Source organism: Saccopteryx leptura, chromosome 3 (assembly GCF_036850995.1).
Source record: "Saccopteryx leptura isolate mSacLep1 chromosome 3, mSacLep1_pri_phased_curated, whole genome shotgun sequence".
NCBI lineage: Eukaryota > Metazoa > Chordata > Mammalia > Chiroptera > Emballonuridae > Saccopteryx > Saccopteryx leptura.
This window is the reverse complement of record NC_089505.1, coordinates 220,357,297-220,382,623: the sequence shown is the minus strand read 5'-3', so window position 1 is coordinate 220,382,623 and position 25,327 is coordinate 220,357,297. Positions and strand designations below refer to the sequence as shown.

At 44.0% G+C, this 25,327-nt stretch overlaps 1 protein-coding gene across 6 annotated transcripts in view; it reads right to left on the bottom strand.

Moving 5' to 3' along the window:
* The window catches only part of CRACDL (CRACD like), a 202,692-nt gene that overhangs the window by 115,035 nt on the left and 62,330 nt on the right, over positions 1–25,327 (bottom strand). For 2 of the 6 annotated variants that reach the window (XM_066377589.1, XM_066377590.1), the window contains exon 2: positions 23,983–24,111. The exons of the other annotated variants lie outside the window; for them this stretch is intronic. The gene's annotated coding sequence lies outside the window, so the exon portion shown is untranslated. The remainder of the gene's footprint in view (positions 1–23,982; positions 24,112–25,327) is intronic. 6 annotated transcript variants of the gene reach the window in all.

Sequence of the window (25,327 nt, the reverse complement as noted above, 5' to 3'; positions counted from 1 at the left end):
CTGAAAGCGGCAGCCACAAGAGCTGAAGATGGAGCTGTGACAGCAGAGTGTCCCTGAGTTGGAGGGAGCAGGTGTTTCCAGCTCCTCTTCTGAAGATGAGGAGGCTTGATTTGAAGCTGCTGTCCACACACTCAGAGCTTGGCCAGTGGTCGCCCAGAAGGTAAAAGCCCAGCAGCAAAGAGTCCCTCAGTCACAGCCTCCTCCCCAGGTAAACGAACACTTTGTGGTCTGGCCCTACACCCAGGCAGAGCTGATGGAGTTGGAGGCACAATTCAGGCAGAAACCCACTGAGCCCATCAGCCTGGTTGCTGCGGTTGTGGGACATAGGGGGTGGATGGCATCACACTCTCAGGAACAAAGATGAAGAAACTGGCCACCATTACCACATACTCCTCCTTGAGGCAGTGTCCTCAGATCTGCCGTGACAACCCAGGAGACCATACCCTATTAGAGTGGGTGATGGCTGTCATTTGTATGGTCTGGCAGAATGCTGGGGACTTGCCGGGGGCAGTGAGTCAGTGGCAGTGCTATATAGTGAACTAATGAAGATCCTTCAGAAACTAGGTAAGAAGAATGCTGCTTTCCACCTGGGGTCCTGTGGGCCTGAGGAAGAAGTGTTTATGGCAAAAATGAGGGACTTAATCCTAGGTAGTGCCCCATCAATCCTTTTTGGGTCACTACTGGCTATCTTGGGCCCCCATGTGGGGCATCCCATCAGTGCAGTTACACAGATGGTAGCAGATTTGGGAGAGCTGGAAGCTGCTCAAAATCATAAAGCAGTGGGGGCTGCTGCCTATGTTGCCTCCCCCTTCCCCCAACTAACAAGGGAAATGGGCCTATAAAGGTTACCCAAAAACAGATGTGGGTAGATGTGATTTTGGTTGGAGCAGATAGGGAGAAGTTAGATGACAAGTTCAAGAAAGTTTTTTTTGGAGCTTTGGCAGCAGCTTAAACTATAATAGAGGCTCCAGCTGTTGAGACTAAAGGCCCCAGCAGCTACCAATAATAAAGTTGGCGTAAGGGTAGCACGGTTACAAGATTATATAATAGAGACAGCCGAGGGAGAGGAGGATCCCCAAGACTCACTGTTCCAGTTCAACTAGGGAAAACACCAAGGGACCCGTCTAACAGGCACAGGTGGGGACTGGAGGCCACACATGGAACTGGCTATCCACTGGTCCCCTTCTAATGTACAATGGGTGTTGGCTTTGGTGGATACACGCGTAGAATGTTCCCTCCTTTATGGGAACCCAGAGCAATTTGCTGGGACCCCAGTGGTCATTGTAGGTTACAGGGGCCAAACTGTTCGAGTGAAGCCAATAACTATTCCATTGTGGATAGGAAGACTGCCTCCTAAGTCATACGGTATATGCATCCCCTATTCCTGAATATATAGTGCTCACAAAAATTAGAAAATATTTCAAAATGAGTATGAAATGATAAAAAAAAAAGCATTTGATTTTTTTATTAAACAAGAACGTCAGAAAAGCAAATGACAAGTGAAAGAAAGTTGTTCAATTATGCAATTGAGATGTAAAACCAATTTTATTTCACTGGTGAAAATGCACTGTACAAAAGGCTAAAAGTACTGGAGTATCTGCATGTTCCCTGATCCCCTAGTTTTTATGAGCAGTGGGGGTAGATGTCTTACAAGGACTGTGGTTGGAAACCACAGTTGGGAGTTCCAGCTGTGGATCGGGTTGTGAAGGCAGTGTTGCAGGACATGCATCACATTCCTCTCTGCAATTACCCATTCCCCGCCGTGTGACTAGCACAAAGCAGTACCACCTGCCAGGTGGTTATGAAGAAATCACTGGGACAATCCTTGAACTAGAAAAGGTGGGGATCATCTGGCCAGCATATAGCCCTTAGAACTCCCCAGTATGGCCTGTGAGCAAACCAGATGGAACCTGGAAAATGACAGATTAAAGAGAACTTAATAAAATTGTTCCCCCTTTGCACAGTGCAGTTCTCTTGAAAGCTAACCTGATAGATTGGCTCTAAGCCATGAGTTGGGCACATACCACTTTGTGGTAGACTTGGTAACGCCTTTTTCCCTATTGATATAGCTGCAGAGTCAAGACCAATTTGCCTTCACTTGGGAAGGGAAGCAATGGACTTTTACAGTATTTCCCCAGGGCTATTTGCATAGCCCCACCTTGTGCCATGGGCTGGTGGCAGCTGACCTGGTTAAATGGAAACAGCCAGAGGTGGTTTGTATCATTATATCGATGTTTTATGCTAACTAGTGACTCTCTTCCAGAATTGAAGCAAGCAGTCTCTTCCTGCTATCTCATTTGAAAGCCTGTGGCTGGGCAGTCCAAAAAGGGCAAATTACAAATTACAAACATTGGGAAAACAAGTTTGTAACAAGTGTTTTTAGGTTTGCACGCTTGTACTAGGGCAGCACCATGTGTGTGTGGTCTATGGAAGGCTGAGGGTGCTTGCTCTCAGGGCAGCAGATTACAAATTGTGGACTGCTGGCCTCATAGAGCCATAGGGAGGGCGATTGTTTGCTATTGTTTGCTGGAGACGCCCCCCCCCCCCCCCCGCCTGTTTTTCTGGAGAGGGCAGAGAGAAAGAGAGAGCTGAGGGGCTTGGGAGCGCTGAGATTCTGGCCTGGCCTGTTTGGCTGAGCCCTGCTGAGGCTGATGGGGACCTGTGAGTCCACTTGAGTACAGAATGCTGAGGGTCTTGGGAGCCCTGGCTGTTTGCTCATCCACCATTACAAGACTTTAATAAACAGAATGGCCCACCATTTTCTGGCTCCACAGTTCCTTTACCATTTGCTCAAATCCAATGAGAACCTGCATGGCCAAGGTGCCGGCCACTGGCCTCTCAACTGAGAGGGGAGAAACCAGAAGAATGCAGAAGAAGGAGCTTGCGGGAATGACTGACTCAACCAGTTAAAAAGATTATCTACATTCTATAAGTCTCTAACTGATTTCCTGGTGACTGTTAGAGTACATATAAGAGAAACAAGAGCTGTAAATAGATAGGGCCAGGGGTCCAGAAACCCTTCCCCCTAGCTGCCCTGCCAAAACTCCCCCGCCCCGAGCCACGAGGTGCACATAGGACCTCAGACAAAGGAACCATGCACCCCTTGCATGGACACTGTAAAAGGTATATAAGATGTAAGAAATCTAACTTGGGGGAGCTGGTGCTTTGATGCTACTAACTCCATGTGCTCCACCTGCTACTAATAAATTCCTCTTCCTCTATGAAGTTGTCTGGATGTCTATGATCCTCCATTTGGGTGTCATTTTCCTGGAACACAAGAACCTAGATTATCTGTTAAATTCTTGGGAGTTGTCTAGTCTGGTAAGACAAAGATTATCCCTGATGCAGTGATAGATAAGATTCAAGCATACTCTGTGCCCACTACGGTAAAACAGTTCCAGGAATTTCTAGGTCTGTTGGAGTACTGGCAAGCATTTATACCCCATTTGGCTAGGTTACTGCACCCCTTATATAACCTTATTTGGAAGGGGGTTCACTGGGATTAAAACGAGCAGGTGCAAGGTGCATTTGCAGCAGCTAACAGAGATATCACGGTGGCACAGGCCTTGAATGTGTTTGATCCTGCCAGACCCTGTGAGCTTGATGTCCATGTAACCTCTGAGGGGTTTGGATGGGGCTTGTGGCACCAGACAGAGAGCACTTACAGCAACTTATTGGGTTTTGATCCTAATTGTGGAAAGGCACTGACATCCTTTATTCATTAGTGGAGAAACAGTTGGCAGCTGTGTATGCTGCCCTCCTGGCCACTGAGAGTATTACGACCACAACTCCAGTTACACTCAAGACAACATACCCCATAACAGGATGGGTGAGAGATTGGGTGACCAAACCTCGTAGTGGTACTGCCAAAACCTCCACCCTGGCCAAGTGGGGTGCATACTTGCAACAACGCTGCACCCTTAGCACGAGCCTGTTGAGGGCAGAACTGCAGGAAGTCTTGGGTCCCATCACCTATGCGACCTTAGAGTCGGGTACAGCTGGGGCTCAGAAGGCAGAACCTGAAGTCATTCCCTACCAAGAGGGGTGGACACGCATCCCCAAGGATGCCTGGTATACTGATGGTTCCAGCAGGGGCCAACCTGCCAAATGGAAGGCCATTGCCTTCCATCCAGCCACTGAGACTATTTGGATGGACACAGGTACAGGCCAAAGCAGCCAGTGGACAGAATTAAGAGCCATATGGCTATTTGCCCATAATGAACCTTCACCTTTGGTGATTTGCTGGGCTGTCTCTCGTGGACTGACCTTTTGGATTACTACTTGGCACACTAACCAGTGGATGGTAATATACTATCAGCTATGGGGTCATGCCATGTGGCAGGACTTATGGGAAATAGGACACCGAAGCAGGTGACAGTATATCATGTCACAGGGCTTGCCCCTCTAGCCCATCCTGGGAATGATGAGGCAGACACCTTGGTGAGGGTGCGATGGTTGGAGACTGCACCTGCAGGTGACATGGCACAGTGGTTCCACCGGCGTCTGCTCCATGTGAGACAAAAAACTATGTGGTCTACAGTTAAGGCGTGGAACTTGCCTGTGTCCTATCCAGAGGTACTTGCAGCCTGTGAGCAATGTGCATTGTGTTCCAAGGAGCACCCGCGGAGACAACTGGTGTCACCTGGACAGATCCAGAGAGGTCATGTTCCACTGACACGGTGGCAGATAGACATCATTGGGCCCTTTCCAAAGTCAGAAGGGTACCAGTATGCAGTCACCTGTGTAGATACTGCTACCGATCTGCTTGCTGCCTACCCTGCCTGTAACCCTAACCAGAGAGCACTCATACAGGCTCTGGACCACATGAGTGCTGCGTAAGGGTGGCCGCTGGTCCTTAAAAGTGACAATGGTACCCATTTCACTGGTTCAATGGTGAGGCAATGGGCTCAAGAGCTGGAGGTGGACTGAAAGTACCATGTCCCCTACCACCCCCAGGCTGCTGGTATCATTGAGCGGTATAATGGACTCGTAAAGCAGGGACTGTGACAGGAGAGGGTCACCAGTTTTCTTACTGGATGGACACACCACTTATGGACAGTACTCCGATTTTGAATGAGAGACCTCAGTGGGGGTGCCCAGCTCCTGTGGAGGCCCTCTTGCACCAGGCAGCTGCTCCTATGCAGTTGCAGATACGCACCAAGGACATTTGACTCAAGCTGGGCTTTGGACGGCAGGGAAACGTGCATTTGCCTGCCCCAACAGCCCTCCTTAAAGGCCAATGGCTTCAATGGACTTGGCCTTGGGCTGTACAGGCGCCCCACCTATGATGAGTGGCCTGTTGGCACCATGGGGTAGGGGGCTAGAGGGGAACCTCCAGTTAACTCCCTGGGCATCCAGCACCTGGACGCCTAAGGTAGAAGTGAATTATCCCTTGAGTGCTCAGGGAGATAGCATTATGAAAGGCACCTTCGTAATTTATTTATGGGCCATAATGAGTTCTCCCATTCTGCTGCACATCAAACCAGCAGATCCTGCTGTACTGGCCAATAAGGTTTGGTATGTCCGCCCGGGGCAGCCTCTGGTACCTGCGACTGTGCTGTCTGCAGATAGAACTCTGGCCTGTGTTCTGCCAGAGGGAAAAGATTTGTCTCTCTTGTACCGCTGACCACTCTCTCATTTTGCCCAGAGCTTATGCTTTGGTAATTCTGTTGCTGCAGTTTGTACTGTTTGTTTATGCAATGTTCCTCACTCCTGGCACAGGGACCATCACGGAAGATACCTGTTACGTAGATCATGAGGCGAGCTATCCTACAGGGGTGGAATGTGGGGAAAATGGCTGTGTTAGGCTTGCTCACAGGTTTACCAGCTACAGGCTCTTTGTGCAAATAGTGCAGTAGCACGTGAGAGCACACTGTATTGATGTAAATGCAAAGGGGAACTCAGCGGGACAAGGGAGGAGATTGCACTCACCACTGAGAGGTGTGGTTGGGTTTTCCTGAACCTTTGCCCTCCACTGCGAAAAACAGGTTTTCCTTTGCTCACTGTATTTTTTTTCTTTTTCTCTCTTCTTTTGGCTTGCCTATCTTGGTGAGCCTCCAATAAGCTGGAGGAATGGCCCACCATCCTCCAGCTCCACTGTTCACATTGCCTAAATCCAATGTGAACCTGCATGGTCACGGCGGCAGCCACTGGCCTTACAATGTGTGAGGAATATCATTCTGCAGAGGCCGAGGCAGGTGTAAACAGAACCTGTTCAAGGCTGTACAAAGTGTGAGTGTTGGGTTGGGGGTGGGTCAGGAGACTGGAGAAATAAGCAGAGCGAAGCTAAACGGTTCAAGAACATGAAGCCATGCTACAGTGTCTGGACTCTCTTCTAATGGTAATGAGAACTAACAAGATTTTTGGCCAGAGAATAACATGATCAAATGTGAGTGTCAGAAAGATCTCTGTGGTTGAAGGGCAGAGCCGGGGGTGGCGGCCTGGGATGCAGAGGAATGGACCAATACATGAACTCTTTAAGAGACACAATATACAAGAGACAGTGTGTAAAGTGGGGCTGGGAAAAAATAACAAGGATAGATCCCAGCTTTCGAGTCTGGGCGAGCAAGCGGATGGCAGAGGCACTCCCTGGGCCAGAAAACCTGCGTTACTAGAGAGAGACAAAGACCTAGTCACAGTTCTGGGCATGTGCGTGTTTTTAGAAAAGAAAATGTTTTAGAGGAAAAACGTTAACAGCTGAAAAAGAACAATAGTTATAAATCTATTAATTTTTTATGAACACCTACATTCATAGAAGCACTTATATAAAAGTCCTACATACACTTACAGAAAGAAATCCTGAGAGTGGCCAAAAAATTCACCCCAACCTCAGGGGCAAGTCTGGACAAGAGGGGTAAGTCCCATAATCTTTTATGCAGCAGAGAAAATGAGATCTTAACCTTGGGGGCATCCTGACAAATGTCAACCGAATGACACTCATGACATTGAAGTGGGTTCGGTGTTGGAGAATCTTTCTAACCATCTCGGCACAGAGGTGGTTACCTCCAGGAGAGGAGGGGCCTGAACCCACTGTCAGAATATACAATTTAGGCACTACTCAGTCTTCTGGTATTATTTCATCTTAAAATGATCATACAGTAAATCTGACTTTTTTTGTGTACATAGCTCCATGAGTTGACACATGAATACAGAACAGTCCCATCGCCTCCCCAAACCCTCCTGCTGCTCTTCTACAGACACCCGCCCCCACATCCTGGCAGCCACTGATCCGTTCTCCCTCACCACAGTCCTTTCTTCTTGAGAATGTCACAAAAATGGAACTGTACAGTTTGTCACATTCTGAAACCAGCTCTTCTCGCTAAGCACGATGCTTCAGAGATTTATCCAATCTGCCGTGTGCACACTGTGTGAACCCTCTCCCCATCTGCTGTCAAACACGCACACACTGGCCGCACTGCGAATGTGTGTTTGTCTCTATTCCACTCAGCACCTGTGCTTCTCCTTCAAGGGTGCTGGCGACATCACCACTGTCCCAGGCCCACAGGTGCCCTGTAGCAGCAAACCAATTTATCATGTAGAGCGTGTGGAAAAGCAGCGACTTTTACTAAATAGATTAGTAAATCACAAAAGACCTAAAGGTTCTGTTTGGTGTAACTTTCAGGTCACTTTTAACTCCTAAAGTAGAGATGCTCCATGTCACCCAGTGAAAAAAGAAAAATCAACCTTTAAGTCTTTACAAACTTAATTTGGGGGATGCAGGTAAGCCTTGGCTACTGTCTTTCCTTGCCATTTTCATAAACATAAGAAAGGAGAAGGAAGAGAGCATACACACATATTCAGCTGTTCACAGAGTCTGGGCAACAGGGCCGCCCTGGCGGAAACGCTCATTTAATAATGTATTCAGCAAGCATGGCACCGCACAGTACTGGGAACAGAGAGGGGTGGCCATCTCCCTGTCTTCAGGCAGATGGTTTCAGATTGTTTCCAAATTACAGAGCCCAGTGTGAGGCTTCCTCAGACAGCCTGTGTCCCTTACTGCATTAAGGTTCCATTAATATCACCGTGACCCCTAAGTTTTCACCATTGATGGGGTGTGTCAGGGAGCCCCAAAGCCTGCTGAGCATCTGGCATAGCTAGTATGGGATTTACAGGTTTGTCACATATAATCTCCAGATGGTGAATTCACAAACAACTAAGCAAGAATAATGGTGTTAGGGATTAATTACTATAAAAATCAAGATACAAAGACTATGAGAGCAGCTGAAGGCAAATTATCCACTGCTTACTTGGTTAGAATGTAGAGTTTTATGGCTGGTTGTTGGAATTTTACTGCTTTTTTTTCACATAAAAAAAGAAAAAACAGTCAAAAATCAATGCTGATTTAAAGCGCCAGATGCAAGTCATTGGTAGGCAGTGTGGGGGGTCTTGATCTCAGAACTGTATCTTCACTTCCCTGAGACAGTGGAGGACAGAAGATGTAGCCATGACAAAATCATCGAAGTACGGTGTCCTATGATGAATACCAGTGAGAGGCTCAGGTGATAAATATCACAAAAATTAGAAAAGGGAGAGTCAGAATGGCCAACCAGCATACCAGCAGTCCTCCTACCTGGCCACAGTGAGCATGCTCTGAGCCCAGGGCACAGTCACCCGGCTCAGGTGGACTCACTGGAGCTGAGAGCCTGCCCAGACCCACAACACCTGCCCATGGCTTCCACACTGTCTAGAGCTTGGCAGGGAAGGGAGACCTTGTGTCATGTCACCGTGGACTGTGGAGGCCAAATGCTATAGAAACATACCCTGCATACAAAGGGCATGAGGGCCCTGTTCTCCTGTCTAGGACAGCAAAGGCTGTTTCACCTAAGACACTTCTTTTTTCCAATTGTTTTTGTTTTTTTGAGAGAGAGCAGGAGAGATATCAATTTGTTGTTCCACTCATTTACGTACTCATTGGTTGATTCTTGTATGTGCCCTCATGGGTGATCAAACCCACAACCTTGGCATATGGCAATGACACTCTAACCAACTGAACTACCTGGCCAGGGCCACATCTTATTTTCTTAAATAGAAGAAAGCTGTACTAATTCCTGCCAGAAAGGGTGCTTTTTTTCTAAAAGGAGTAAGACGAAGCCTGAAATCCAGAGAGTCACAACCCAGTCCTCTGTGTGACCAGACAAACCCTATGCCAGTTCATGGCTACAAGACCCCCACAATGCCAACATATTAGAAACACACCTTCTGTCTCATCAAACCAAAGAGGGACATGAGTAGAGGTGACATGTCCTCCAGGCCAAATGATGGCAGAGAACATTAAATTCACATACCATCATGTGAGCCAGTCCATTTGACCCAGAGTCCAAATCATAGCAAAATTCCACACAGCCTCTCTTCTTCACAGACTGTCCAAGAAGTGGCTGGGGCCCAGCAATGCTGTCCACTGGGCAACTTACAGGGGGTAGACAAGGTCTCTTAACCTCAAGGCATTAATCCTTTATTTCAAAGTTAAAAATATTGAATAAGCACCCAAGAATGATTAAAATAATATATAAAAGTTCTACTACAACCTGTAGTTTTGTGGGAGAGACAGTAAATTAAAGAAGTCTACAGGACAAAAAAAAAAGTGCCTGTAAGGTAGAACGTGAGCAGATGCCAAATGGATGGGCCAGGGGCTGAGCTCATGCTGGGAATGAAACACCTGGGAGGACATTTTAAAGCTGAGACCACCGTCAAGCTCTGAAGGATGGGTAGGGTATGTCCAGGTGAAGGACAGGGTCGGGGGCAGCACCAGGCATGTACAGTGGTAGCGCAAGGCAAGATGTGGTCAGCAGACAGACTGGTCCAGTCAGACCAGGAGAAAAGTGTGGCTAAGGCAGAACACGAGAACAGTCTGAAAAGCTGGTGCAGACCTGAGAATGAAGGGTGTGAGGGTAAGACTCCCGGATGTGAGGTGGGGAAATCTTGGCCCAACAGGAACCCAAGGGATGGACTGGAGGTTCAGGGTGAGGGTTGCCCGGTCTCCCCTACAGCCAAAGCCAGTTCACAAAACCTTCCAGGAACACCTCCCCCAGTGCCCACCTCTCCCTGACTTTCCAAGAGAGTCTGGGTAGCCTGGAGGGAAAAAGGGCCAGGTGGAATTGATTCAAGATCTGTGTACTGTGTGGGGCAGGTGAAGGGGGGGGGGGCGCAGGAGGGCTATTCAACAAAGTACCGAGGAGGGCCGCCTCCCAAGATAACCACACATACCTGTCCCGTTGATTGTTACCCCAGAAGTGATGCTAGGGCCTGAGCCAGGCCAGGGAGAGGTCTATGCCTCCTGCCAAAGCCTTGCTGGGCAGAGCAAACCCCCACAGACACAGAGCTGATTTGAGTTTGCTTCTGCTGGTGGCTGCTGAGACAGTGTCTTCCATGGAAAGAAGCACCGTCCTGGCCCCTCTCCTCACTTAGGAGAGGAAGTGATTCAAGTCAAGGGATGGGGGTGGGGGGAAGCAGGAGGCAGGCTTTAAAACAGAGGGCTTTGTAGGCCCTGAGTTCAGATCTTGGCTCTGATGTTTAGAACAAGGTGACCTTAGGCATGTTCCGTGAACCCTTGAGGCCTCTCTTGCTCTATGAAATGGGATGACACCTTCACAAGGCTGCTGAGAACTAAACAGAGATGTGTTGTCATGGGCCTTGCCATAGGAAGAGCTTAATAAATAGTGACTGTTTTGACAATTAGGAGGCCCTGGAGCCTCTGTTAAGACAAGGATCCCAAGATTTGGACAGTTGTTACTAAATGCTGTTGTTGCTAAATGTTAAAATGTACCATAGTATTTTGCAGATGCAGCTGTAACCAGATGAGCTTAACTGGAACCCAACAGGGTAAGTTTAGCCAACTGCAAGAGGAAATCAACCTGTAATTAACTAACTAATGTATATAAACCATGGCTAAGCCTCCCTTGGGTAGACAGAGCTTTGGATATGAATCCTGTCTCCTTTACTTTCTGCAAGTAAATGAAACTACCTAACAACAACCATGTCTCATTCTTGAATAGAGCACCCCAAACGGCAAACCCCTTGAGTTCAGCACCTCAGTGGCAGCATGAAAGTCGGCAACACAGCACAAACAGGTTTCTGGTTTGGGGCTCCACACAGGAGAGAATGAAGCTGTCTTCCCACTAAAGGTCTGCCCATCCCTAGCATTCAGGCAAACCATGATCCTATCACTGCAACTCACAGGGCACAGGGCACAGCACAGTCCAGGGCATCTTCTGTCCAGGGCTCAGAGCCCTGGAGGGTGGAGTGGATATCCTTGGTGGCCACTGCATGTGGCCTGGGGGGTCCTAACCCAGACTGAGTGCTTCAGTGCAGGGGGCTACAGGCTGACATTACATCACCAGGCACCTTATCCAGGATGCTACTGTGTGCGTGACAGGAAGTCATCATATCAGGCAGGGGGCCTGCAGTTCACAAGCAACCCTCTGTCTCTTCTTAAAGAGCCAGCTCTGATTATAGTCAGAGGTAGATCCTCTTCATTAACCAGAGTCCAGAATCAAGGGGAAGAATGAGAAAAACCGGACAACCCCTGTCTGGGTGTGCACCATCAGCAAGTGTGACCCAGCATCACCAAGTGGTAATGACAGTGTGCTGAGGACACACTGCACCCAGCAGCACAAGTCAGGATCAAATACAGCCCCTTCTCTTAAGGAACTTGCGAGCAGTCTAAGCAGTAAGACATGAACACAAGAGAAGCTGAGAGCTAAACCAGGTGAAACATTACATGGCTGGACACCCAGTGAGAAACAGGGGCTTTGGAAGCAGGAGAGAACCCCTACACTTGGATGGTCAGAAAAGGGTGTTCTCTGATGCACAAGTCCAAATGGAATGATGGAGTGAGCCATGCTGTGGCTCATTTTCTAAAATATGACTTGGAAACACATGCAAATATGTGTGATTTAGACATCAACCCAGGTGGGCCACAGGAAGCAACATCATCCGTGAAAGGAGCTGTGACAGATGTAGTCATGGACACAGGAGAGGGCTCACCTCTCAGTGCCACCAACTCTGTGGTGGAGGAGTCGCTGGAAGCCTTTACACCTACTCTGGCCTGCAAGGTCCAGGGCTAGGCCCAGGGAGAAGGCGAGTGACAGCCCCTACCCCACAACCAGAACAAGTCCCTTCCCTAAGATGGTGGGAAGCTCTCACTGAGGACTCCATACCCAGCTACCTGGTGACTACCAGTGGGCCCCTGAGAGTGGGGGTGCCAAGAAGCAGGCAGAGGCATTCTGGTCTCTGGAGCAGATGTGTCTACTATTCTAAATTTGCAAAACAGGCTTTAGGATTTCAAAGCTGTTTTGTGTGAGTTGTGGGTTGCGGGGTAGCAGGGGGAGGCCTCTGGTTACTTCCAGGACCTGCTCATCCCTTGAGCTGGAGGAAAAGGTCATAGGGCCAAGGATCCTGCACTAGATAGGGGTCTCCTCATCAGGCAGAAGCACCTGAGAAGGCTGCAACTAGGGACCTGCCACACCTGCCTCCCTGAACTCTGGGACCCTGAGTCATCCCCTGAACCTTGGGGTCAGTATTTCTGGCCCAACAATCACCTCCTCATCTAGAGGACACATTCTGGTCTATTTCTCCAAGGGAATTCCCTAATTTTAAAAATCCATTTTGTTTTCCCTCTACTTTAAAAAATATTATCTAGGAAAAAAATATAATAAAGGGGCTGAAGTCAGAGAGAGTATGTTCCCTGCTCAACAATTCCACCTGTGGGGAGAAGCCCGATTTCAGCAGGCGCGGGGACCAAAGAAAGGTCTGAACTACTGCCGACACTTGAACCAAGGAAGAGATGTTTTTATCTAAAGCAACAATATACCAACAATGAAAAACATCTCTATCCTGATGAACCCAAACTCTGAGAATGAACCCTGGCCCTGAGCTCAGTCCATTAAAGCGCTGTTCTGAAACACCAAGGTTGTGGATCAATTGCCAGTCAGGGCACACATGGGAAGCGACCAGTGAACACACAACTAAGTGAAACAACCAATGAATGCTTCTCTCTCTTCCTCCCCATCTCTCTTAATCAATGAAAAAAGAGAATAAGCTCAGCATCCTTACTTAACCTCCCTCGCTATATAACCCCTTCTGCAAGTGGGTCTTAGTAGTAATTTTCTTTCTGAGGTGTCACTAAATTATAAGGGAAAATTCACTCTCTTCAGCATTATACACACACACACCCCAAAGTGTGGTCAGTGAGAAGAAAGGTTCGTGTGCTCAGAAGTCCTGCTTTCTTGACCTTCACAGTCTAGGTGACACTCACTCCCTGGTCTGTTCTCAGGTGCCCAGAATGACATCTGCAAAATAGAGCTGCAGCCTCATGTAAGAGAGCCCGAGCCACCGTCATCGCAGCTGTCAGCGATACCCTGACTCCTGTCAGCTCCTGGGGAATTGAGAGCATCCAGCCAGTGAGGCCAGGTAAAACGATTCCTAGAGAATGGGCACACTGTAATGAGTGAGGAGCCATGGAGAAAGCAGACACTGAATGAGAAGAGTGTGGCTCAAGGTGCCCACTTCTTTGCCCACGTCCTTACAGGAGTTCGCCTTAGCCCCAGCCTCGCTTTAGGTGGACCCTTACCTGTCCTTTCCTAGAGAACGGGCTGAGACCCCTCTTCCTGCGGCGATGGGCTTGCTGTCACAGTACAATGCTCTGTTCCAGGCGTTCTCCAGAGTGATTTGCTCAACACACAAGGCTTCTCAGATGGAGCCCCACAACCCTACCCCAAGAGCACTTGACTTGGAGTTTGAAGACCTGAGTTCTTGTTCAAGACATGCCATGTCCTATGGGAATAATAACCTTGGGAAACCCACGAGTATCTTGGCTGTTTTCTCCCTTTGAGAAGACGGGATGGTTCTCTTCTTGTCTATTTTGATAATCCAGAGATACAGCACATGCACACCCAGCTTTTCACTTGGCAATGAACTCATGAGTGTTTACTGACACAAATTTCAATCAGAGAAGAAAAAGGTCACCTTTATTTCTCTTGATTGATCCCATGTAGCTCAGAATGGAGTAAGTGAGAAAAGCTAAGCCATACCCACAGGCTCCACCCAATACTAGCATGGCCCTTCCTGTGCCTCTTCACCCAGGGGAAACATCTGACCCTTCCTGATGCCTGGCCAGCCCAGCCTCCATTCCCACTCAGGGGTCCCCAAACTTTTTACACAGGGGTCCAGTTCACTGTCCCTCAGACCATTGGAGGGCCGCCACATACAGTGCTCCTCTCACTGACCACCAATGAAAGAGGTGCTCCTTCGGGAAGTGCTGCAGGGGGCCGGATAAATGGCCTCAGGTGGCTACATGCGGCCCGCGGGCCATAGTTTGGGGATGCCTGCCACAGATCTTCCTTCTGAAGAATTCTGTTGCTCCATCCTTGGCACATGTGCACAAAACAGAGATACGAGAACATTTAACCTCATGGAGATATGACCTAAGGGGCTTCCCTGGCCATGAATGACTGCAGAAATTCTGTGACAAGTCCCATTTCCTGTCAGGGATGCCGTGAAAAGAAACATGGGATTGGAATCCAGGACTTGGAACCGGGGCTTGTCTGCAGAGCTGTAGGCAGGTACCTGAAGCTCTGCCTCTCTGTCCTACCACTGTGTCACTGGACACCATGCGATCCAATGTGGCAATGTCCAGGGAAGCACTCTGCAAATGATGGCAGGCCATGCAAGCAACGGGTGCCCTGCAGATGTGCCCTATCATGCCTCAGAACTTGGCAATTTCTCACTGAAAACTTTCTTTCAAAATGAAATGATAAAAATTTTCAAAAAAAATTAAAGCAAACCCAAGAGGCTACCACACCAAGTACTTCCATTTCGGTGTGTTTACCCCAGGCCTTATCCCCATCAGTACTACAATCTCCTCACAGCCATTCATGAAACAAACAGTACGTACTGCCTGCTGCTCAGGTCCCCGCACTGTGCAAGGCACAGCCGGTTCCCCCATAAACAACCACGGCAGACAGCATCTTTGTTCTCATATGCTAATGGGGAAGAGCCAATACACAAACCATTATCCAACACACAGGGGCTGGTGAGGGCTTTAAAAACCAAAGTGAGGTAAGGGAGATACTATTTTATATAAAGTGATCAGGGAAGACCTTCTCTTAGAAGGTGACAGTTGAGCATATGCCTGATGAGTAAGGGAGTGAGCAGTGGGTTGTGTGGGGGAAGAGCATGCAGACACAGGGGAGAGCAAATGCCAAGGCCATGAACAGAACAGAGGGAGCCAGGGGAGCTCAGGCAGAGGTCAGAGACATGTTGGGTATTGTGGGGAGAGTATAGCACATGGACAAGACTTTGAATTTTATTGAGTGAAGTAAGATGCCATCAGGGTTCTGAGCAGAAGGTTGGCACAATGTGACTTATATTTTAATTTCATTTTCCAATTTTTCTTGCTAGTATATACAAACATGATTAATTTTTGCATATTGACCATATATCCTGACCTTGCTAAATGTACTTACTAGTCCTAGCAACATTTATTGCAGAATTATGGCTTCAGCAAATAAAAATTTCACTTCCTCCTTTCCAACCTTTATGCCTTTTATTCGTTGCTGCTGTTGCCTGTTACTCTGACTAGGGCTTCCAGTACTAAGGGAGGCTTCCTTGCCTTATTCCTGATCATGGTGGAGAACAGCTCTGGTTCAGCTTAGAATGATTTTAGCTGTGTATTTCTAGGAGATGCCCTTTACCAGATTACAGAATTGTCCTTTTAGTCTGAGTTTGTTGAGTTTTTAATCATAAATAGGCTGAGTTTTGTCAAATGCTTTTTTCTGTATCTATTCAACAGATCATATCATTTTTTCTTTTTATTCTGTTAATGTGGTGCATTACATTACCTGAGTTTCACACGTCAAGCCCACCTGGCATTCTGGAATAAACCCCACTGAGTCATGAGGCACTTTTTATACATTGCTGTATTACCTGTGCTAGTATTTCATTGATTTTTTTGCATCCCTATGTTCTCGAGGACAATTGGCCTGTAACTTCTTTTCCTTTTTTTTTAAATCGGGGTTATGCTAGCCTCATAAAATTATTTGGGCAGTGTTTCCTCTTTCCCTCTTATCCTCTCTGAAATACTTTGTGTAAGATTAGAGCCATCTCATCCTTAAATTTCTCCTAAAATTCACCAACAAAGCCATTTGTGCCTGAAGTTTTCTGATTAAAATTTTATTTAAAAAAAATCAAATTTAGGGATATTCAGATATCTTCATGTGAATTTTGATAACTTGTCTTTCAAGAAATATATTCATTTCGACTTATTAAACTTTTTGACAAAATAGTTTTTAGTACCCTGTATTATTATTGTCTATAAAATGTATACTAACATGCATTCTCTTTTATTCCTGATATTGACAATTTGGTTTCCTCTCTTTTTTCTCGATTAATCTTCTTAAGGGGTTATTAATGTTATTCATCTTTCTAAAAAACCAATTTTTGTTTTCACTGGTTTTCCTCTATTGCCCGTCTGTATTCTTTCATTTACCCTCCTCTTGTTTCCTGTCATACGGTTTATTGTTATGTAACATTAGAAACTCCACAATAAATTGCTATTTTGTTTTAAGCCATCAATTGTCTTTAAAAACATTTTTTAAATTTTATTTAGACAATTATTTTTAATGGAGTGCCTTTGATCAATTAGAGTACATAGATTGAGAGAAAACATCTCCAGATCATTTTGACATTTGATTATGTTATATACCAATCAGCCAAAGTCAAATTGTCCTCCGTCACCTTTTATTTGGTTTTCTTTATGTCCCTCCCCTCCCCCTTCCACTCCCCCTGGTAACCACTGCACTCCTATCCATGTCAATGAGTCTCAATTTTGTGTCCCACCTATGTATGGAATCATACAGTTCTTAGTTTTTTCTGATTTACTTATTTCACTCAGTATAATGTTATCAAGTTCCGTCCATGTTGTCATAAATGATACTATGTTATCATTTCTTATGGCTGAGTAGTATTCTGTAGTATATATTGATATGTACCACATCTTCTTTATCCAATCTTCTATTGAAGGCCTTTGGTTGTTTCCATGTCTTGGCCACCGTGAACAATGCTGTGATGAACATGGGGCTGCATGTGTCTTTACCTATCAGTGTTTCTGAGATTTGGGGGTATATACCCAGTAGAGGGATTGCTGGGTCATATGGTAGTTCTATTCTTAATTTTTTTGAGGAACCACCATACTTTCTTCCAAAATGGTTGTACTACTTTACATTCCCACCAACAGTGAATGAGTCCTTTTTCTCCACAGCCTCTCCAACACTTATTACCTGTCTTGTTGATAATAGCTAGTCTAACAGGTGTGAGGTGGTATCTCATTGTAGTTTTGATTTGCATTTCTCTAATAGTTAGTGAAGATGAGCATCTTTTCATGTATCTATTGGCCATCTGTATTTCTTCCTGGGAGAAGTGTCCGTTCGTGTCCTCTTCACATTTTTTTATTGGATTGTTTGCTTGTTTGTTGCTGAGTTTTGTGACTTCTTTGACTATTTTGGATATTAGGCCCTTATCTGAGCTGTTGTTTGAATATATCATCTCCCATTTAGTTGGCTGTTTGTTTTGTTGTCAGTTTCTTTTGCTGTGCAAAAACTTCTTAGTCTGATGTAGTCCCATTCATTTATCTTTGCCTTCACTTCCCTTGCCTTAGGAGTCAAATTCATAAAATGTTCTTTATGGCCAAGGTCCATGAGTATAGTACCTATGTTTTCTTCTATGTAACTTATTGTTTCAGGTCTTATATTTAGGTCTTTGATCCATTTTGAATTAATTTTGGTATAAGGGACAAACTGTAGTCAAGTTTTATTCTTTTTTGCATGTGGCTCTCCAGTTTTCCCAGCACCATTTATTGAAGAGGCGTTCTTTTCTCCACTGTTTTTGGCTCCTTTATCAAAGATGATTTGATCATATATATGTGGTTTTATTTCTGGGCTCTCTATTCTGTTCCATTGGTCTGAGTGTCTATTTTTCTGCCAATACCATGCTGAGGTTTTGTTTGTTTGTTTTTTGTATTTTCTGAAGTTGGAAATGGGGAGGCAGTCAGACAGACTCCCTCATGCGCCCAACCGGGATCCACCCGGCATGCCCACCAGGGGGTGATGCTCTGCCCATCTGGGGCGTTGCTCTGTTGCAACCAGAGCCATTCTAGTGCCTGAGGCAGAGGCCATGGAGCCATCCTCAGCGCCCGGGCCAACTCTGCTCCAATGGAGCCTTGGCTGCAAGAGGGGAAGAGAGAGATAGAGAGGAAGGAGAGGGGGAAGGGTGGAGAAGCAGATGGGCGCTTCTCCTGTGTGTCCTGGCCGGGAATCGTACCCGGGACTCCCGCACGCCAGGCCAATGCTCCACCACTGAGCCAACCGGCCAGGGTACCATGCTGTTTTATCGTGGCTCTATAATGTAATTTGAAGTCAGGTATTGTAATGCCTCCAGCCGAGTTTTTTTTTTCCTTAGGATTACTTTGGCTATTTGGGGTTTTTTATAGTTCCATATAAATCTGATGATTTTTTATTCCATTTCTTTAAAAAATGACATTGGAATTTTGAGAGAAATTGCATTAAATTTGTATATTGCTTTGGGTAAAATGGCCATTTTAACTATATTTATTCTTCTTATCCAAGAACAAGGAATATTTTTCCATTTCATTGTATCTTTTTCAATTTCTCTTAACAATGCTTTGTAGTTTTCATTATATAGGTCCTTTACATTCTTTATGTTTATCCCTAGGTTTTCTTTTTTTTTTTTTTTTATGCAACCATAAAAGGGATTATTTCTTTGAGATCATTTTCTGAAGTTTCATTGTTGGCATACAGGAAGGCAAGAGACTTCTGTATATTAATATTGTATCCTGAGGCCTTACTATATTGGTTTCTTGTTTCCAATAGTCTTTTTGTGGAGTCTTTCAGATTTTTGCTGTACAGGATCATATTATCTGCAAAACGTGAAACCTTTACTTCTTCTTTCCCAATATGAATGCCTTTTATTTATTTCTCTTGTCTGATTGCTCTGGCTAGAACTTCCTGCACTACATTGAATAAGAGAGGAGAGTGTGGAAAGCTTTGTCTTGTTCCTGATTTTAGAGGAAAAGTTTTCAGTTTTTTGCCATTTAATATGATGTTAGCTGATGGTTTGTCATAAATAACCTTTATTATGTTGAGATATTTTCCTTCTTTACCTATTTTGTTGAGTATTTTAAACATAATATGATGTTGTATTTTATCAAATGCCTTTTCTGCATCTATTGATAGGATCATACGGTTTTCATTCTTTGTTTTGTTGATATGGTGCATTACATTAACTGTTTTATGTATGTTAACCATCCTTTTTATTCTGGGATGAATTCCACTTAATCATGATGAATTATTTTTTTAATGTGTTGTTGTATTCGATTTGCTAGTATTTTGTTTAGGATTTTAGCATTTGTGTTCATTAGAGATATTGGTCTGTAGTTTTCTTTTTTTGTGTTGTCCTTGCCAGGTTTCGGTATGAGGGTTATGTTGGCCTCATAAAATGTATTTGGAAGTATTGCTTCTTCTTCAATTTTTTGGAAGACTTTTAGTAGAATAGGAACCAAATCTTCTTTGAATGTTTGATAGAATTCACTAGTATAACTGTCTGGCTCTGGACTTTTATTTTTTGGGAGGTTTTTGATAGTTGTTTCTATTTCCTCCCTGATTATGGGTCTCTTTAGGCTATCTACTTCTTCATGACTCAGTCTAGGAAGATTGTATTGTTCTAGGAATTTATCCATTTCTTCTAGATTGTTGAATTTGGTGGCATATAGTTTTTCATAGTGTTCTACACTGATTCTTTGTATATCTATGATATCTGTGGTGATTTCTCCTCTTTCATTTTGGATTTTGTTTATATGAGTCCTTTCTCTTTTTTCCTTAGTGAGTCTTGCTAAAGGATTATCAATTTTGTTGATCTTTTCAAAGAACCAGCTCCTTGTTTTATTGACTTTTTCTATAGTTTTTCTGTTCTTTATTTCATTTATTTCTGTTCTGATTTTTATTATTTCCTTTCTTCTGCTGGTTTTGGGTTGCCTTAAGATATGATGTTAAGTTGTTTACTTGGGCTTTCTCTTGTTTGTTCATATAGACCTGTAGTGATATGAGTTTCCCTCTTATTACTGCTTTTGCTGCATCCCAGAGATACTGATATGTTGTATTGTCATTTTTGTTTGTTTGTATATATCTTTTGGTCTCTTTTATTTCTTCTTTGTCCCACTCATTTTTTAGAGGTATGTTGTTTAATTTCCACATTTCTGTTGGTTTGTATAGTTATTTTTTGCAGTTGAATTCTAGTTTCAAAGCTTTATGATCAGAGAATATGCTTGGTATAATTTCAATCTTTTTGAATTTGTTGATGTTAGTTTTGTGACCCAACATATGGTCAATTCTTGAGAATGTTCCATGTACACTGGAGAAAAATGTATAATCTGGCATTCTGGGATGCCATTTCATGTCCTGTGGATGTCTATCATATCCAGTTGTTCTAGTGTTTCGTTTAAGGCCAATATTTCTTTGTAGGTTTTCTGTTTGGATGAATGATCTAGAGCCATCAGCGGTGTAGAGGTCTCCAAGTATAATTGTATTTTTTTTGGTTTTTATTTTTAGATCAGTTAGTAGATGTCTTATATACTTTGGTTCTCCTTGGTTTGGTGCATATATATTAAGAAGTATTATGTCTTCTTGATTCAATGTCCCCTTTATCGTTATGAAATGACCATTTTTGTCTCTGATTACCTTTGCTGTCTTGTAATCAGCATTGTCAGATATGAGTATGGCTCTTCTTTGTATATTATTTGCTTGGAGAATCATTTTCCAACATTTCACTTTGAATCGTTTTTATCCTTGTAACTTAGATGTGTTTCTTGAAGGCAGCATACAGTTGAATTTTCTTTTTTATCCACTCTGCTACTCTGTGTCTTTTTATTGGTGAGTTCAATCCATTTACATGTAATGTAATTATTGGCACTTGAGGGTTTCCTATTGCCATTTTATATATTGCTTTCTGATAGCTCTGTATCTTGTTTGGTTCTTCTTTTGTTTTTCTGTCATTTGTTTTTGTTTGGTTGCATTCCATACTTCTTTCCTCTGTTTCTTCTTTTTTTAAGCCATGTGTTTCTGTAGTGGTTTCTTCAGGAGTGGTTACCATTAAGTAATAAAAAGGATATATATCATATTCATTGAGTACATTATCTCATGACTAATTCTGTATTCCATCCTCCTTTGCTATTGTTAATCTTTGTCCTCTCCCCTTTCTTGTATTTGTTGTCACAGATTAATCTTGTTTTGATTGTGATCTTGTTGGAGTTTTACTTGTGATTTGTTTTGTTTTGTTCTTTGTATCTGGTTAGATAACCCCCTTTAGTATTTCCTGAAGTGGCAGTTTTCTGGTGATAAATTCCCTCATCTTTTCTATATTTGTGAATGTTTTCATTTCCCCTTCATATTTGAAGGATGACTTTGATGGATATATATAGTATTGTTGGTTGGTAGTTCCCCTCTTTCAGTACTTTAAATGTTGGGGTCCACTCTCTTCTGGCTTGTAGAGTTTCTGCTGAGAAATCTGATGAAAGCCTAATGGGCCTTCCTTTATATGTTGTATTCTTCTTTTCCCTGGCTGCTTTGAGGATTTTTTCTTTGTCATTGGTTTGTGATAATCTCTTTACAGTGTGCCTTGGAGTAGGTCTGTTTGGGTTAAGGTAACTCAGTATTCTGTTTGCTCCTTGGATTTGAGGCTTTAGTTCTTTCCACAGGCTTGGGAAGTTCTCATTGATTATTTGTTTGAATATGTTCTCCATTCCATTCTCTCTCTCTTCTCCTTCTGATATACCCATTATTCTTATGTTGCTCTTTCTGGTGGAGTCAGACAATTCCTGTTGGGCATTCTCATTCTTTTAAATTCATGAGTCTCTATCCTCTTCTCTCTGTAGTATCTCTAGTTGCCTGTCTTCTATGTCACTATATCTATCCTCTATCAGGCCTATTAGTTAAGCTTGTTACCTCATTTTTCAGTTCATATATTGAGGTTTTCATCTCTGTTTGGTTCTTTTTTATAGTTTCAATTTCCTTGATGATGTATTCTTTTTGTTCATTAAATTGTTTTTTAGTTCTCTAAATTGCCTTTCCATGCTTTCTTGTATTTCCCTAAGCCTTTTTAGTACTTCAATTTTTAATTCTCTGTCATTTAACACCAAGGTTTCCAAGCAATCAAATTTTTTTTCCTAGGGATTTTTTATCACCTATCTGAGCTACAGCTCTGTTTTTTGTATCCATAATATTTGATTTCTTTTTTCTTAATGGCATTTAAGAGTGGTATTGTTAATAACACTGAGATAATTTAAAAAATAAAATAAAAATTGAAAAGATACAGTAAAAAAAAATGAAAAGCCTATAATGATAAGTGGAACTAAACTACAGAGAACAAGGAGCAATGACAAGAACTGAGGAAAAATGACAAAAGAGATAAAAATGAAGTAAAAAAAACACGCAAAATGCCACAAAGAAAAATATGAACTCAAAATATAATAATCTATTGATAAGTGATGATTGAATGAGGGAAAAAGAAAAAGGGAAAAAAAGGAAAAAAATTTAAAGGTTTTTGAAATAAAACCCTCATAAAAAAAATAATGAAAAATGTTATGACTATGAATAATGAAGTTCAAAAGGAAGGAAGATAGAATGACCAAAACGGGAAAAAAAAGTTATAAAAATGCAATTTTTTTCCTGGTTTTGAGAGGTAGCTTCTTCCTTTCTTTTGGCAGGTGGCGCTGTACTTCAGGTTTCGCTCCTGTGGAGCTCTTGAGCAGAAGTTTGCTGTTGTGTTGCTATGGCAATGATATAGGCTGGGCCTTAGCTCCGTTGGTAGTCGGGGCTTGTTAGGGCTTGGAGGCTCTGACAATGGGAGTCTCAGTTTTCTAGGTGCCTCTCCCCATATCTCTCCTACCTGAGCTAGCAGCCTGGGGACTTAACTGTGAGGTTTACCTCAGCCACTGCTTGCAGAGCAAGTGGCTCCGAGAGCAGCCAGATCCTTCCTCCAGTACTGTTCAAAGCACAGTTCTGGGTAAGGCTTTGCCAACCAGAGCCACCAGCGAGAGCAGGCAGGGCTGGGAGCCGATTGCAGCTCTAGCGCCTTTCTAAGGGTTGCTGAATAGGTCTAGTACATCTCAGCATGCTGCAGGCTGGGAGCCGATTTCAAATCAAGCGCCTAAGGGCCCCCAGGCATGTCTAGCATGCCTCAGTGCTCTGTATGTCTAATCTCCACAGGCTTCTCCTTTGTACACTGCTTAGTAGCCCACATCAAGCTACATGCACCCCCAGCCCCCATGACTGCAGCAGTGCACACAGAGGCCTGCACCCACTCATTTAGGTACACAGCACCTGTGATCTCAGTCAGAGCCGGGAATGCAGGAATGTGCTTTGAAGCCTGTATCGGCCCTGCAAAGGCATCCCTCCTGGGCAGTCCAGGCCTAGGGATCCCAGACCTTGCACACTTCCCGTACTGGTGGTAGTGGAGCTGGGAATGCACAAAGACTCTGACAACAGCCCACGTAGATGTCTATCGCTGATAATCTTGGGCTAATTCCTCCAGCCTGTGAGTGCACGTGCACACGCCCACGCCAGTGGCATCAGGTGGAGCCACTCGGATACTGCCTGTGATCATGGAGCCAGGAGCACACAAAACCACTGGCACCAGCATCAGCTCTCGCGGGCACCCCACACTGGTAACCTTTGTCAGAACCTGCCACCGTGCGTGCCCCACATCTGCGATCTTAGGCAGAGCTGGCATATTCTTTCTTCTGCTTGATCATCCACCCTCACCCAGCTCCTTCCCTCTGCCTCAGACTCTCTGCTTCACTCAGCTTCAGACAAAAGCGCCCCTTCCTCAGATCAGTGAGGAAAGTGAAATACCCCATTCTCTGTTTTATTTCCTTTCAGAGTGGATTATACATTCAACCATCTTTTCACCCAATCATACCTTTGTCTGGTGTGTGTATATTTCAGGTGCTCCTGAGGTTTTTTCTCTGTCTTTAGTTGTTGATTTTGTTGAAATTTCAAGAGGAGATATCAGGAGCACCCCTCATGGCGCCATTTCTCTGACGTCACCCTAAAGAAATTTTAAAATGAAAAAATGTATTTCCCAAATATTTCCCATTTCAGGCATTTTTCATTCCTTCATATGGATCTACGTACTCTATGGTGTCACATCCTCAGGCTGATGCCTTTTCTTTAAGAATTCTCATACTACAGATTTACAGGAAGCATGTCTCTCAACTTTTGCTAACCTGAAAAAGTCTTTGTTTCATATTTATTTAAATTTTTTTTTTTCAGATCTTTAAAGATGTTCCATTGTCTCCTGGTTTTGACAAGAAGTCAGCTGTATCCTTACTTTTGTTCCCCCATATGTAATATACCTTCTTTCCTCTGGCTACTTTAACACTTTATTTTTATCTTTTGTTTTCATGTATTTAATTCTGTTGTGCCTAGCTAGGTGTAGTCTTCTTTGAGGCTCATTGAAATTCTAGAATCTGTAGGATGAGATCTTTTTTCATCAAATTTGTGGAAATTTCCTCAAATATTTTTCTGCCCCAATCTCTCTTCTTCTAGAGCTCCAATTACACTATTTTAGTCTACTTGATATTATCCCTCACATGTCACTGTGGCTGTTCCTTTTTTTTTTTCAGTGTTTTTTCACTCTGTGCTTAAGTTTGAACGGTTTGTTTTGATATATCTTCAAGTTCACTGATTTTTCTTTTTTATATTTTTAAGTAAAAGGAGGGGAGATAGACTCTCACACGTGCCCCAACCGGGATCCACCTAGCAGCCTCCATCTGGGGCTGATGCTTGAACCAATCAAGCCACTGACTGCAAGAGGGGAAGAGGAAAAGAAGAAGAAGGAGGATAGAATAAGATGGTGCTTCTCCTGTGTGCCCTGACCAGGAATTGAAACCAAGTTGTCCATATGCCATGCTGACATTCTATCCACTGAGCCACCGAACAGGGCCTGATTTTTCTAATACAGTGCCCAAACTGCTGTTAGATCTGGCTGGTAGGTTTTTCATTTCAGATAACTGTATTTTTCAATTCTAGAATTTTCATTTGGTTGTTTTGCAAATTTCCATTCCTCTGCTGAATTTGCTATCTGTTCACTCATGTTTATACACATTTGTATCTATTAACGTTTTTCTTTTTGTTATTGGTCATATTGCCCTGCATGTCTAGTGATTTTTTATTGTATACTGAATATTGCACATAATAGTTTGGTAAAGAGTGTTGAGTTTTACTCTGGCAGACTGTTAGTTGACTGGCATATCATCTTCATC